A 12527-nucleotide genomic window follows, 5' to 3' on the forward strand; every position below is an offset into this window, starting at 1 on the left:
TTTATACTTATAATTGTGATGGCAAAGCAGTGGAAGACTAAATATTACCACCAACACAGCGAGATTGTGAGTTGAAAACATGGACTGTAAGGCAGAGAGTACAGTAGAGGAGCCATAGTGTGGAGCAGCACAAATTGTGGAGTCCAAGATGCCTGGCTTCTTCTTCATTTTTCTTGACCTGAATAAAACTTGGTAGATTAGCACAAAGGATTGCTAAATCTTTTCACCATTCTTAATTGCTCAACATCCCCATCTTCTTGCTGCTCTTAAGCCTAAACTAATTCGAGTCCGGATGAACACATGCTTTTGTGCTATGTTTTTCTTTTTTCTGTTATGTAAATTTTTTTCTGGCATATTTCATTTTTAGATTTCATAAATTATCGATTTTCTCCTACATATCTCCTCCCCATCCCCAAGCTTTTATGAGGATGCTCCCACTCGCACCCATCCAGTCGACCCACAACACCCTGGCAATATCTTACATTGGGGTGTCGAGTCTTCACAGAACCAAAGGCTTTTCCTCCTATTGAGGTTGGACAATGGCATCCTCTGCTACCTCTGTGGCAGGATACTTGGGTTCTTCCATGTGTAGTCATTGATTGTTGGTGTGGTCCCTGGGAGCTCTGGTGGGATCTCTTTGGTTGATATTGCTGTTCTTCTCATGGGTGTGCAAACCAATTCTGCTCCTTCAGTCTCTTTATCTAACTTCTCTATTTGCATCCCCCATTCATTACAAAGGTTACATTTATAGCTGTTGGGCTCTAGCAAAGCCTCTCAGGTGTCACACATATCTGGCTTCTGACAACAAGCACTTCTTGGCATCAGGAATAGTGATTGGGTATGGTGGATGCATATGGGATGGATCCCCAGGTGGGGCAGTCACTGGAGGATGTCCTTCTCTTAAATCCAAACTCCACTCTTTGTCTCTGTATTTCCTCCCCTGAGTATTTTGTTCTCCCTTCTATGAAGGAATCAAGCTTTCACATTTTTGTCTTCCTTCTTCTTGAGCTTCACATTATATGAATTTTTTCATAGATATTTAAAGCATTGGGACTCAAATAATATTTTCAACAAGTAAATGCCATGTGTGTTCTTTTGTGACCGGGTTACCTCTGTCAGGTTGGTGTTTTCTAGTTCCATCCATTTGTCTAAGAATTCATGTAGTCATTTGCTATTAATAGTTCAGAAGTACTCTTATGTGTAAACATATCACATTTTCTGAATCCATTCTTCTGGTGAAGGTCATCTGGTTCTTTCCAGGTTCTGGTTATTATAAATAAGGCTGATATGAACATAGTGTCTTGTTACATGTTGGAGAAACTTTTGGGTGTATGCCCAGGAGTGGTAAGGCTGTGTCCTCAATTAGTACTATGTTCAATCCTTTAGATAGTTCCAGAGTAATTTCCAGAATGGTTGTGCCAGCTTTCCATTTCACCAACAGTGAAGGAGTGTTCCTTTTGATCTACAACCTCGCCAACATCTGCTATCACCTGAGTTTTTGATCTTAGCAATTCTGTCATTGAGAAGTTAGTTGATATCCCAGGGTAGTTTTCTTTTCCCATTCTGTGATGACTAATGCTGTTGTACATTTCTCATTTTTTAATTAATTAATTATTTCATTCATTCATGCACTCATTTATCATCTCCATACTTCATTCTGCTTAGGTCCAACACCTGAGAGTTCCATAACTCATATGTCCACCCTGCTACCCTGGTTTGCCTTCCAACTGACTCCACATGGATGTGCCCACCCTACCCAGCTCACAGGACCCCTAAACTTCCTGAGGCCTCCAGTCTACTTAGGGTTAGCTGTATCTTCTATAAATGAACCCAGACCCAGGAGTCCTCTGCTATACAAGTGTTGGAGGCCTCATCTCAGCTGGTGTGCGCTGCCTGATTGGTGATCCACTGTCTAAGAGATCATAGAGGTCCAGGTTAATTCAGACTGCTCGTCCTCCTACAGGGTTGACTTCCTCCTTAGCTTCCTCCAACTTTTCCCTAATTCAACCAGAAGGGTCACCACCTTCTGTTCTTTAGATGGCTACACATTTTCTTGGGTGCTTTTTAAGCCATTTGGGAATCCTTGTTTGTTAATTCTTTGTTTATCTCTGTACCCCATTTTTCATAGGATTATTTATTATGCTGGAGTCTAATCCTTGAGTTCTTTGTATGTATTAGTTATTATCCCTTTCAGATGTAAGATAGGTAAAGAACTTTTCCTAACCTGTTGGTTGCCATTTTGTTCACTTCCTATGTCTTTCCTTACATGATTTGGCAATTTTATGAGGTTCCCTTGGTTGATTCTGGATCTTAAAGCATGACACCTAGGTGTCCTTTTCAGGAGATTTTTCCCCTGTGTCTATCTGTTCAAGGCTCTTTGCCACTTTCTCTTCTATTATTTTCAGTGTATCTGGTTTTATATGGAGGACTTTTGTCCACTTGGACTTGAGCTCTGTACCAGCAAATTAGAAAGGGCCAATTTCCATTCTTCTCCACGCTGACCTCCAGTTGAACCAGCACCATATGTTGAAAATGCTGTCTTTTTCATATTGGACAGTTTTAGGTCATTTGTGAAACACAATTGACCATAGGTGTGTGGGTTCACTTCTTGGTCTTCAATTTTCTTCCATTGATTTACCTGCCCGTCTCTGTATAAATACCATTCAGTTCTTAATAACGATTTTTTGTAGTGCAGTTTTATAACAGGGATGGTGATTTACTCATATGTTCTTTTCTTGTTGAGAATAGTTTTGGACATCCTGGGGCATTTTTGGTTTTTATTTATATTTTTTGGTCTTTTTTTCCATTTTCCAATGAATTTACAAATTGCTCTTACTAATTCTAGCTAGAATTGAGTTGGAATTTTAATGGGAATTACATTGAATATTGTAGATTTGGGCAAGATGACCATTTTTCTACATTAATCCTGCTAAGCCATTAGCATGGGAGACATTTCCATTTTCTGAGATCTTCATTGATTTCTTTCTTCAAAGACTTGAAGTTCTGTCTGCAGATCTTTCAGTTGCTTGGTAAGAGTCACACCAACATATTTTACAATATTTGTGGCTATTGTGAAGTGTGTCATTTCCCTATTTTCTTTCTCATCCTGTTTATCCTTGGGTAGATGATGTCTATGAATTTGTTTGTGTTAATTTTTTATCCAACTACTTTGCTGAAGTGGTGGACTTTTTGGGATCACATGTGTATACTTTCACATCCACTGCAAATAGGGGTATTTTGACTTCTCCCTTTCCAGTTTATATCCCTTTGACCTCTTTTGGTGAATAAAAGCTCTGGCTAGGACTTCAGCAATTATATCAAATAGGTAGGGAGAGATGGGCAGCCTTATGTAAAGTCTTCTTTCTGAGGGATTGGTTCAATTTCTCTCTATTTAATGTGATTTGGGCTTTTGGTTTTCTGTATTTTGCTTTTACTATATGGAGGTATGGGCATTGAATTCTTGCCAATCAGGACATTTTTATGTCAAACCCATAAGCCAGGCACCCCTACAGAAGTTTTTGAAAATGAACAACCCAAAAGAGGGGAGGGAAATTTCTTCAAGACTCTTAAAAAACATTCATAAAGACAACATATTACTTTTGTGTTCTTGAATTCTTCTTCTGTTCTCCTTCTCTGTTTCTGTGTGAATCCTCCTGTGACTGTGTGTCTGTCTCTCCACTTCTTACTCTGTCTGTCTTTCTGTGTTTGTGTCTTTGTCTCTGTTTCTTTCTCTCCATATATACTTCCCTCCCTCCATCCCTCCCTACATCCCAGCTTCCCTCCCTCTCTCACTTTTCCTATTCTCTTTCTCTTTCAACCAGCACTATCTGCATCATGTCTAGCAGTTCCTCCTTCATTCATCTTCAGAACAGGGTAGACCCCTCATGTATATTTAGCAGCCATGGCTTCTCAGTTTGCATTAAGTTGTGCTCCTCCTCTTCTATTAAGGCTAGAGCATGAAACCCAGTGAGGGGAGAGGCTCCCATGTACAGGCAACAGAGACAGAGACAGCCCCTGCTTGCTCCGTTAAGACTTTACAAGAGCATGAACCTACACAAGTTTTGTAAGGTGTTAAGGGCCTATGTCAGTCATAGGCTACCAGGTCCACATGCAGGATCTCTGGTAGACAGTTGATTTCCTGTATCCTATGGACTCAGTTTGGCTGGATGTATTTCTTTCATCTTGTGCTCCCCTTTAACCCTAGCTCCTACAAAATTTCCTCAAATGTTTCCACAATGTGTTCTAAGCACTATCTAACGTCTGTTTTTGTTTCTTTGCACTTGTTACTATCATTTTTTAGGAAGGATTTCTGAGGACAATTTGGGTAGGACCAATCTCTGAGTATATCAAAATATTGTAGAAATCATTTCATTGGTATTTTTTCAATTCACTCTTTTCTATCCTGTCTCTGTATGTATCTGTGCCTCTGGGAGGTCCAAATTCTTGTTCTTCATAATCCAGACATTGTGAGAGGTGAACACACACTCATGGCTTGGGTCTCAGATGTGTCAAGGCATTGGTTAGACACTTTCACAATTTCTTTGCCACATTTACTACAGCACATCTTGTAGGCTGTAACAAAAGAACGTGTAATATTTTGTGGCTGGGCTGATATCTTAATCTGTCCACTGGAAGTCTTTCTGCTTACAAGAGAAGACTCAATATCCCCAACCACTATGAATATAATTTGGTATCACCCTTCATATATTCCTAGAATCTTGCACTGCACTAGATTTCCAGCTTTTCCCAGAGGTATCCCCAATTCTAATTTACACTCCAAAGAATCTCTCCCATTGTCCTCCCCAATTGATTCCTCCTTTTCCCTTCCCTACCCTTCACTTAGACTCCTCCCATAACTATACCCCACCACAATACACCCAATTTAGATGTCTATTCTGCTTCCCCCTCACAGTGAGATGCATTCATCTGTATCTTGAGCCTTCTTATTACTTAGCTTCTCTGGGTCTGTGGATTCTAGCATACTTGTTCTTTCCTTCAAAAGTAATTTCAACATATAAGTGAATTTATATTATATTTGCTTTCTTTATCCATTCATTTGCCAGAATAGAACAAGATATTGATTTTAAGAGTTATAGAATACTCCAGTGCATAACTGTTAAATATTTTCTTTATCCATTCTTCAGTTGAAGGACTTTAGTTTGTTTCTAGCAACTACCAATAAAGATTGTGTGACGAGAGTCTAGCAAGTGAATTTCTGGTATGTAAATTTTTCTGAAAATGCAATGTGTTGTCTTCCAAAGTTGTTGTACAAGTTTGCGCTTCCACCAACAATGGAAAAGCATTCCCCTTACTCTACATTTTTGTTAGCATAAGGTATCACTTCTTTTTTGGTTTTAGCCATTCTGATAGGTCACATGGGATCTCGAAGCCATTTTATTTGAAATTCCTTGATGACTAAGGATGTTAAACATTTCTCTTAGTGTATTTCTTTAAGTGAGTGTATTCTGCTGTGAATTCTCTTTAGATCTGTTGATCCATGTACCCTCAGCCTTTGGGCGTGTCCACTGTAGAGGCAAAATGTGGAGGGTTGCCTGCACTCATCACATTAGCTTACACTGAGAAAATGGATGCTCCCGGAGTGGGAAGTGAAGTCTGAGATGTGAGAAACCCAAAGCTGGGATTCCTTGGGTTCCAGGCATCTAGTCTGCCCTAGAAAATTCTGCATGTTTCTAAGAAAAATTTAAACCCTAACCATAAGACAAAACCTTTTACTTACAATGGTGTCAGCTCTGTAAGATATGCATGTTCTACTGTGACACAAATATTGTGGGAGTAACCAACAGATATCTGACTTGACTTAAGATTCACTCCCTGACATGGATAACATACCTGACACTGCTTGGTGACCATGATCCTGAGACTAGATAGTTCAGTGACCTGGGGAAAATCTAAGTAGGATTGCTGTACAAAAGAAAGAATAGAAGAGTGATTTCTAATGATCTGTTACACTCATAGACCAGTGCCTTGCTCAAGCAACATCCGAGAAGCTTCCTTCTCAAGCAGATCACAAGGCATACTCAGGCCCAAAAGCAGACCTTATGTAGAGTGAGATACCTTGGAACACTCAGTCATAAATTTGAGCAGTGGCCTCATGTACCCATCCTTTACCCAGGATTATCACCACTTGATAACACCTTCCAATTTAATGTTTAGTTTTTTCTGAGGGTATCTAGGAAAATAAATCCCATTAAGTGCAGTCTTCATGTTCACCACCAAGTGGCCAACAGAATACGAACCCATTTGCATCTATGAGGGAGGTTCCTGGTTTCATTATGTCCTATCAGGACTTTTTGTAATTTAATTCTTGTATGTCATTATTAATTATATGATGTTTTTTTTTCTCGTTTAACTCTACATGTCCTATGTTTATATAATGGATTTCATGTTATGGGTTTTAAGGGATTTTATGCCTATCCTTAGCCATGGAGAAGGTGTTTGTGACATCCTCACCCCTGCTTAATTGCTGATTGCAGTTGCTGTCTTCTGGGGAGGGAGCATCATTTTGGTTTGAGGAAATGACCAGTGGAAGAATGACTGTATTTGTGCACTATGTCAGAGACTACATACCTATTGCTACATGATCCAGATTATTTGTATGTGTAGAGTAAATAACATTGGAATATTAAATCATCAATTATCATAAATCAATAAATAACTAAAATAATTTAATTAGTTATTTAATACCAGAAGGGAGTCTGTTTGTCAAGTCATGGGATGAGTAGATGGGAGGTGATCAGGCATAAATATAAACAAAATGCATTGTGTACATTCACAAAATATATTCTTCATTTGATGAGCACCTTCCTGTCCATTGAAAACCTTTTTCTCCTTCCAAACGTTCATCAATCTGCCTGCATAGATCTATTCATTACTGAAATTCTTGCTTAATTCTGTAGTTGTATTTGACTTCTTGGCTTAGCACAATAACTTTGAACTTTGCCCATCCTGTAGCATGTATGAGCACATACTAAAATTAATCTGTTCATCTGCAGCAGATCATTGGTGCAATTTTGGATTTCTGATTTTAATTCTTTGAGGTATTTACCCATCATGTGAATAACAAAATGAATTATTGTCTTTATATTTTTGAAGAACTGGCAAAATATTTCTAAAAGTATGTAATGCACTCTACATGTGCCCTAGAAATGTGCCATGATTCTATAATTCCCCATCCTTCCTAACCCTTGGAATATCTGGGTTAAAATGTAGCTACTTCTGTGTGAATTGAATTGTTACCACTGGACAAAAGTGGTACCACTCCTCAGGTTTAGTTTGAAGTTTACTGAAAGTTAATATTGAATATTATTACATGTGATTTAGTAGTGATGTATATACCTTCTTTAGAAAAGAGATGATTTAAGACATTTACCTTTTATAATTTAAGCACGTCACCTAATTCTTTTAAATGCTTATGTTTATATTTTTAAGTTGTTTTTGTTCCTTAAAATGTTTGAACAAACTTAAAATAATTTATCAAATAGAATATTCATAAATTACACACATTTTCTCACAGTATTAAACATTTTACTCAATGTAAACCAAATACTAACAATTTATTAAGACCAATACTTAAAATAAACACAACATTGAAAACATCAGAATGCCTAAAATGGCTCTTTCTCAGGGGAGGGGTAGGCTGGCTGTGGGGTTGGAACTGCTGCTGGATTGAAATAAGCAGCTGATCATAAGGGACAGGAGCAGCAGCTCAGATACAGGAGAGACTCAATTTGATGAGGAGAGGTGAGAGGGCCATTCTCTAAATAGGCAGGCCCACTGTAGCAAGCAGGAGATGACTGAAATCTACAGACACAAGGAGACACAGTTTCCACAGCTGCTATCAGCTGTGCTGGCTGAACTGCTGCTGCCACATATGGCAGGCAACTACTCATAAACCCCAGAACCTTCTGGAGGTTTATGTGCCCTCCAGCTCTGGGGCACAAGTTGGTTCTGGCTCCAGAGTGATTCTTTTCTTTGCTGATTTATACCCATTCAATCTGTGGTTCTGAGGATGTGTGTCTCCCCAGATATGAATCTGTCATTCTTGCCCTGTGAATCCCTGGCATGTTCTTGCTGCAACTGGGTCGGGAGCCTCTTGACAGGGACAATAAGGTCAGAGTTGGGCGTGTACACACTCAAGTAGGACTTCAGGTATTACAGAGGTAACAGGTTTGATGGGTCACAAAAGTCCTCAGGGTTCTTGTCCATCCATGTTTCCAGAAAGCTACACAGGGTGTTCTTTTGTTCATCCAATTTAGAATAAGGACTGAAGTATGCATACCTAGAAAAGACCAAAGAAAATGTCACCTCTAAAGTCCCAGACCTCTCACCCAATACTGGCAGTTCTGGCTGCTGTCTGAATTATTAGTTCAGCTGTACACAATAGGTGCTTTCAATGTATCTGTCCAAATGTGGAAGACAGACATCTCTATCCAGACATCTCCTTGGCTACATGGTTTCCTGGATTATCCTTCATGGGTCTCTACTTTGGACACATCTCTGGTGGGTACTTAAAAATTCCTAGAACCTCCTTTCTATATGAGAAGATTGCACTCACCAAGGCCTCGATAATATTTGGTGAAGGAGACAGTGCCTTTTCGAGGATTAGCTACATCCATTTAGGGTCTCAGCCTTGGTCAGCCCAATTGGTGGATCAAGCTTGGGAGAAGGAATTGCTTAGTGCATACTAATGGGTTCTTACAATTATGTAGACAATAAAGAGTTGACAGTGACTGAGAATTGAGATGGAGACAGAGACAGAGACTGAGATGGAGACAGAGATAGAGACTGAGACAGAGAGGGAGAGTGAAACGATAGCAAGAGGGAAACAAAAAAGAAAGGTAGATGGTGTAGTGCGGAGGGAGAAAAGAGAGAGTGACAGCAAGACACACACACACACACAGAGAGAGAGAGAGAGAGAGAGAGAGAGAGAGAGACAGAGACAGAGACAGAGACAGAGACAGAGACAGAGACAGAGACAGACACTTAGATTCCTGAAACCAACCACAGGATCTGAGAACTATGGGCTTGCAGATGGGCACTCACCTCACAGACAGCAGGTCCAATACCTGAAGGGGTGTGGCAGAACTTTTATATGTAGACAGAAAAGCAAGGACAACCAAGGGTCCCCTTCATTCAGAGAAGGCACCAGCTTGTTCATCTGCTAAATCATTGTCTGTGCCCTGATACATGACTCTCTCCCTGGCTCCATGGTTCTTTTGAGCAGAAGCATTCTCAACCTACAAAGAGATCAAGGTGGAGTGGTCAAACTAGCACAAATGTGCAAACATCTGATTGGTTCTCCTCATCCCAAGTTTCCCTGAATTATTTCTATGCCAAATACCCAGAGACAACAGAGTGGTTACCCGGTCTGTGTGGTCCTGTCCTTGAAGGCAAGAGTGAACCCTGCGCCTCCAGACACCATCATGATCTTCCCTGCTGTCTTTCTTTAAGCCTTAGCCTTTATGCAAGAGAACATCCTGCCCTCTCTACTATCTCTGACAAGCGAACCTGCAGGCCTTGCTCTAACCCGTGGGTTGCCTGGTTACCAAGGTTCTGTATTGTTAGGTCATTTTCAGTTTGGTGTTTCCATTACTGTCCCTTCTTCCTTAAAGGATCCCATGTCCCTTCCCATTTCCTGGGTGCACAAAGAAACACAGGTACTCATCGGTTTTCCTCTCCAATGTTCCCCTTAGATATCGTGATATAAACAACACCTCAGCTTCACAAGCTGAGTCTCTACTGTTGAACCTCATCTGTAACCATACTCACAAAGTCAGCCCTAATTATCCCAATCTACCTTAACCACTCTCTGCGCATATTTTCTTGCTTTTATGTGACCTTGTATGTTTTCTATGCGGAATGAGAGCACATGCATGCCTGTGACAGCCAGCGTCCCCAAAATGTCAGTGTGCCTGCATAGGAATAGTCTTTCTTAGAGTCAGTTTCCACCACCATGATCATGTTAGGGCTTAATCCCATAAGTTTGCAGCCCTTTTGTGAACAGCTGGCATAAGTACGTCCACCAGCTTACCAGATGGAAGCTGGCCCCCTCGCCCTCTTTCAGAGCGGATTCACTCTCCATCGCTTCTTCTTTCAATTCCTGCTTGAGTCCTTGATCTGATTCTCTCCAATGGTGGACTTCGACCAGACACCTGCAAGAAAATTTGTCTTTCCTTAGTAACATTTAGTCTTGGTGGTTTTCACAGGACCTGAATGAAGCCTGAACAGAAAACAGCACGCTTTTCTGTCCCCATCATGTGTTATGTCGCAGCCAGTCTCTTCTCTGGTGCCTCATCTGTTTTCCTCCCTGCTATTCCATCTATTCCTTTATACTCTGTTTCCTTTTTCTGCTCTTCTCAGTAATTTTTGCTCCAAAGTCATTCACTGTTTATCCCCTGGTCATCTCCCTCATTCAAGCAGAGTGTCTGGGTCACAGTACAGCAAGCCAGAGATGTGAGGAGTCAACATCATGTGCATGAGATCAGACTTCCCTGCTACTCCACAATGGTGGGGTGTGTTATAGTTAGTTACTATGTTGTCTCCCTTGCCCAGTGAAGTAGAGTTGAGTTCATTGCTCCTTTACTCTTCCCTCTGATGTTTACTTAGTTTCTTTTGTTTCAATTCCCAGAAGTTTTTCAGGATCTCCTGCATGTTCAAATGCATGTGCACGGTTATTCCTTCCAGCACATGCGAGGAGGGCATTGCATGATAGCTTTGTTATATGTGTTAGGTTTATTTGTGCATGTTCATTCAAGAAAGTACAAGGGTGTGCTTACATGCATACATGGTAGCATACATTTGCATCTGTGTGTGTGTGTATATGTGTGTGTGTGTGTGTGTGTGTGTGTGTGTGTGTTGGTAGAATGTAACATTCTTTTACAGGTTAAGGCAAAAGCCAGAACTTTTTAAAATGACATGGTAAGCATATAACTCTGGGAACTAACTCTCCTTTCAAAGGAACCTGGATCAATATAATGTTCTTGAGCTGAATCCCCTGTCCAGACAAAATAACAAACAATAGATAAACTCTGGGACTCTTGGTATCTGTATGCCTACAGCTAGGTGGGTTGTTTAATCTACTGCTATTAGGAACAGGGACATCTAAATTCAAAGAATACATCTTTGAATAGGCCAAGTCCACTTGATAAGTTGGAATTTATCAAGACATGAAAAGCCTATAAGGAGAAGGATTATGTGATATGAGGATTATGTCCTAAAAATCTAGCAGGGTGATCTTATCACCAAAATGAAGTCACAAAATTCCCATACCTTCCTTAGAGCAGCACAGGCATGAATCAGGTAGAGGTGCCACTGCGCTTGTATTCATAAATACAACCGTGATAGAAAAGCCGTGGAAGACTAATTATTACCACAGACCCAGCGAGATTAGGAGTTAAAACCACAGACTGAATTAAAACCATAGGCAGAAATAGGAGGACAAGCCCTTGGTCCTGCTAAGGCTGGACCCCCCCCCCCAAGCATAGGGGAATGTCAGGGGGAAGCAGGAAGGGAGTGGTTTGGAAGGGTGAACACCCCCATAGAAAGGGGGATGCATGATGGCATAGGGGGCTTATCAACGGGAAACCAGGCTATCGAATAACATCTGAAATGTAAATAAAAAATTCAATAAAAAAAGAAAAGAAAAGAAATGTAGCAAAATTAAAATGCTTAACTATTTTCTCCTTATTCCAAGTAATAAATAAATGTATATGAATATATGTATATATATTTACATATGTCAAATTCATGGCTATGTTAGGTTGTCTTGGAAATAACTTATCTTTGGTAGTTCTCACGTGAGAAGAGTGCACTTAGACAAGGTCCCTTGCCTTACTGTATCCAACAGCATGGGATAATTTCCTTTTCACCCAATAGAAACAGTGAGAGCTGTCTCCTTCACTTACCTCTGTCCTGAGATGGTCCACAACTTAGCCCTCTGCTTCTTACCATATAGAGTCAGCACGCATATGAAGCAGGTTGCCCAGGTTTTTGCTTACTGAATAGTATTACCCCATCTTAATATCCAGAATAGTTTCCACAGAGTGCTTCCCTATATCCCCCTCTTTGTATGTGCATAAGTTTCCATGTGAGTGTCTGACTCTTGGCTTGAATAAAAATGACCCCCATAGGCCCATAAAAAAAAAAAACAGGCACAGGGTTCAGTAGAGGATCCATTAATTTTGCAAATTTTTGGATTTCTAAGATGCAGGCTTCTTATTCATTGTCTTGACCTGCATAAAATTAACACAAGGACTGGTAAAGCTTTTCTCTGTCAGTAGCTGCTCAACATCCCCATCTTCCTGCTGCTCTTAAGCCTGAAGTATTTCAAGTCCTTATCAGCACATATTTTTTTGCTATTTTTTCTTAATTTTATTTTCCTTGGGTAATTTATGTACTTAGATTTCAAATGTTGTTCCCTTCCTGCCCCCTCCCCCATATCCCCTCTTTCATCACCCTGCTTCTCTGAGGATGCTCCCTCTCCCACCCACACACTCCACCCACAACAC

The 12527-nt window shown here is 40.4% G+C and overlaps 1 pseudogene; it reads left to right on the forward strand.

Annotated features, from left to right (window-relative positions):
- LOC134482317 (non-POU domain-containing octamer-binding protein-like) overlaps positions 1–12527 on the forward strand; it is a 44977-nt pseudogene that overhangs the window by 15641 nt on the left and 16809 nt on the right.

Source organism: Rattus norvegicus, chromosome 16 (assembly GCF_036323735.1).
Source record: "Rattus norvegicus strain BN/NHsdMcwi chromosome 16, GRCr8, whole genome shotgun sequence".
Classification (NCBI taxonomy): Eukaryota; Metazoa; Chordata; class Mammalia; order Rodentia; family Muridae; genus Rattus; species Rattus norvegicus.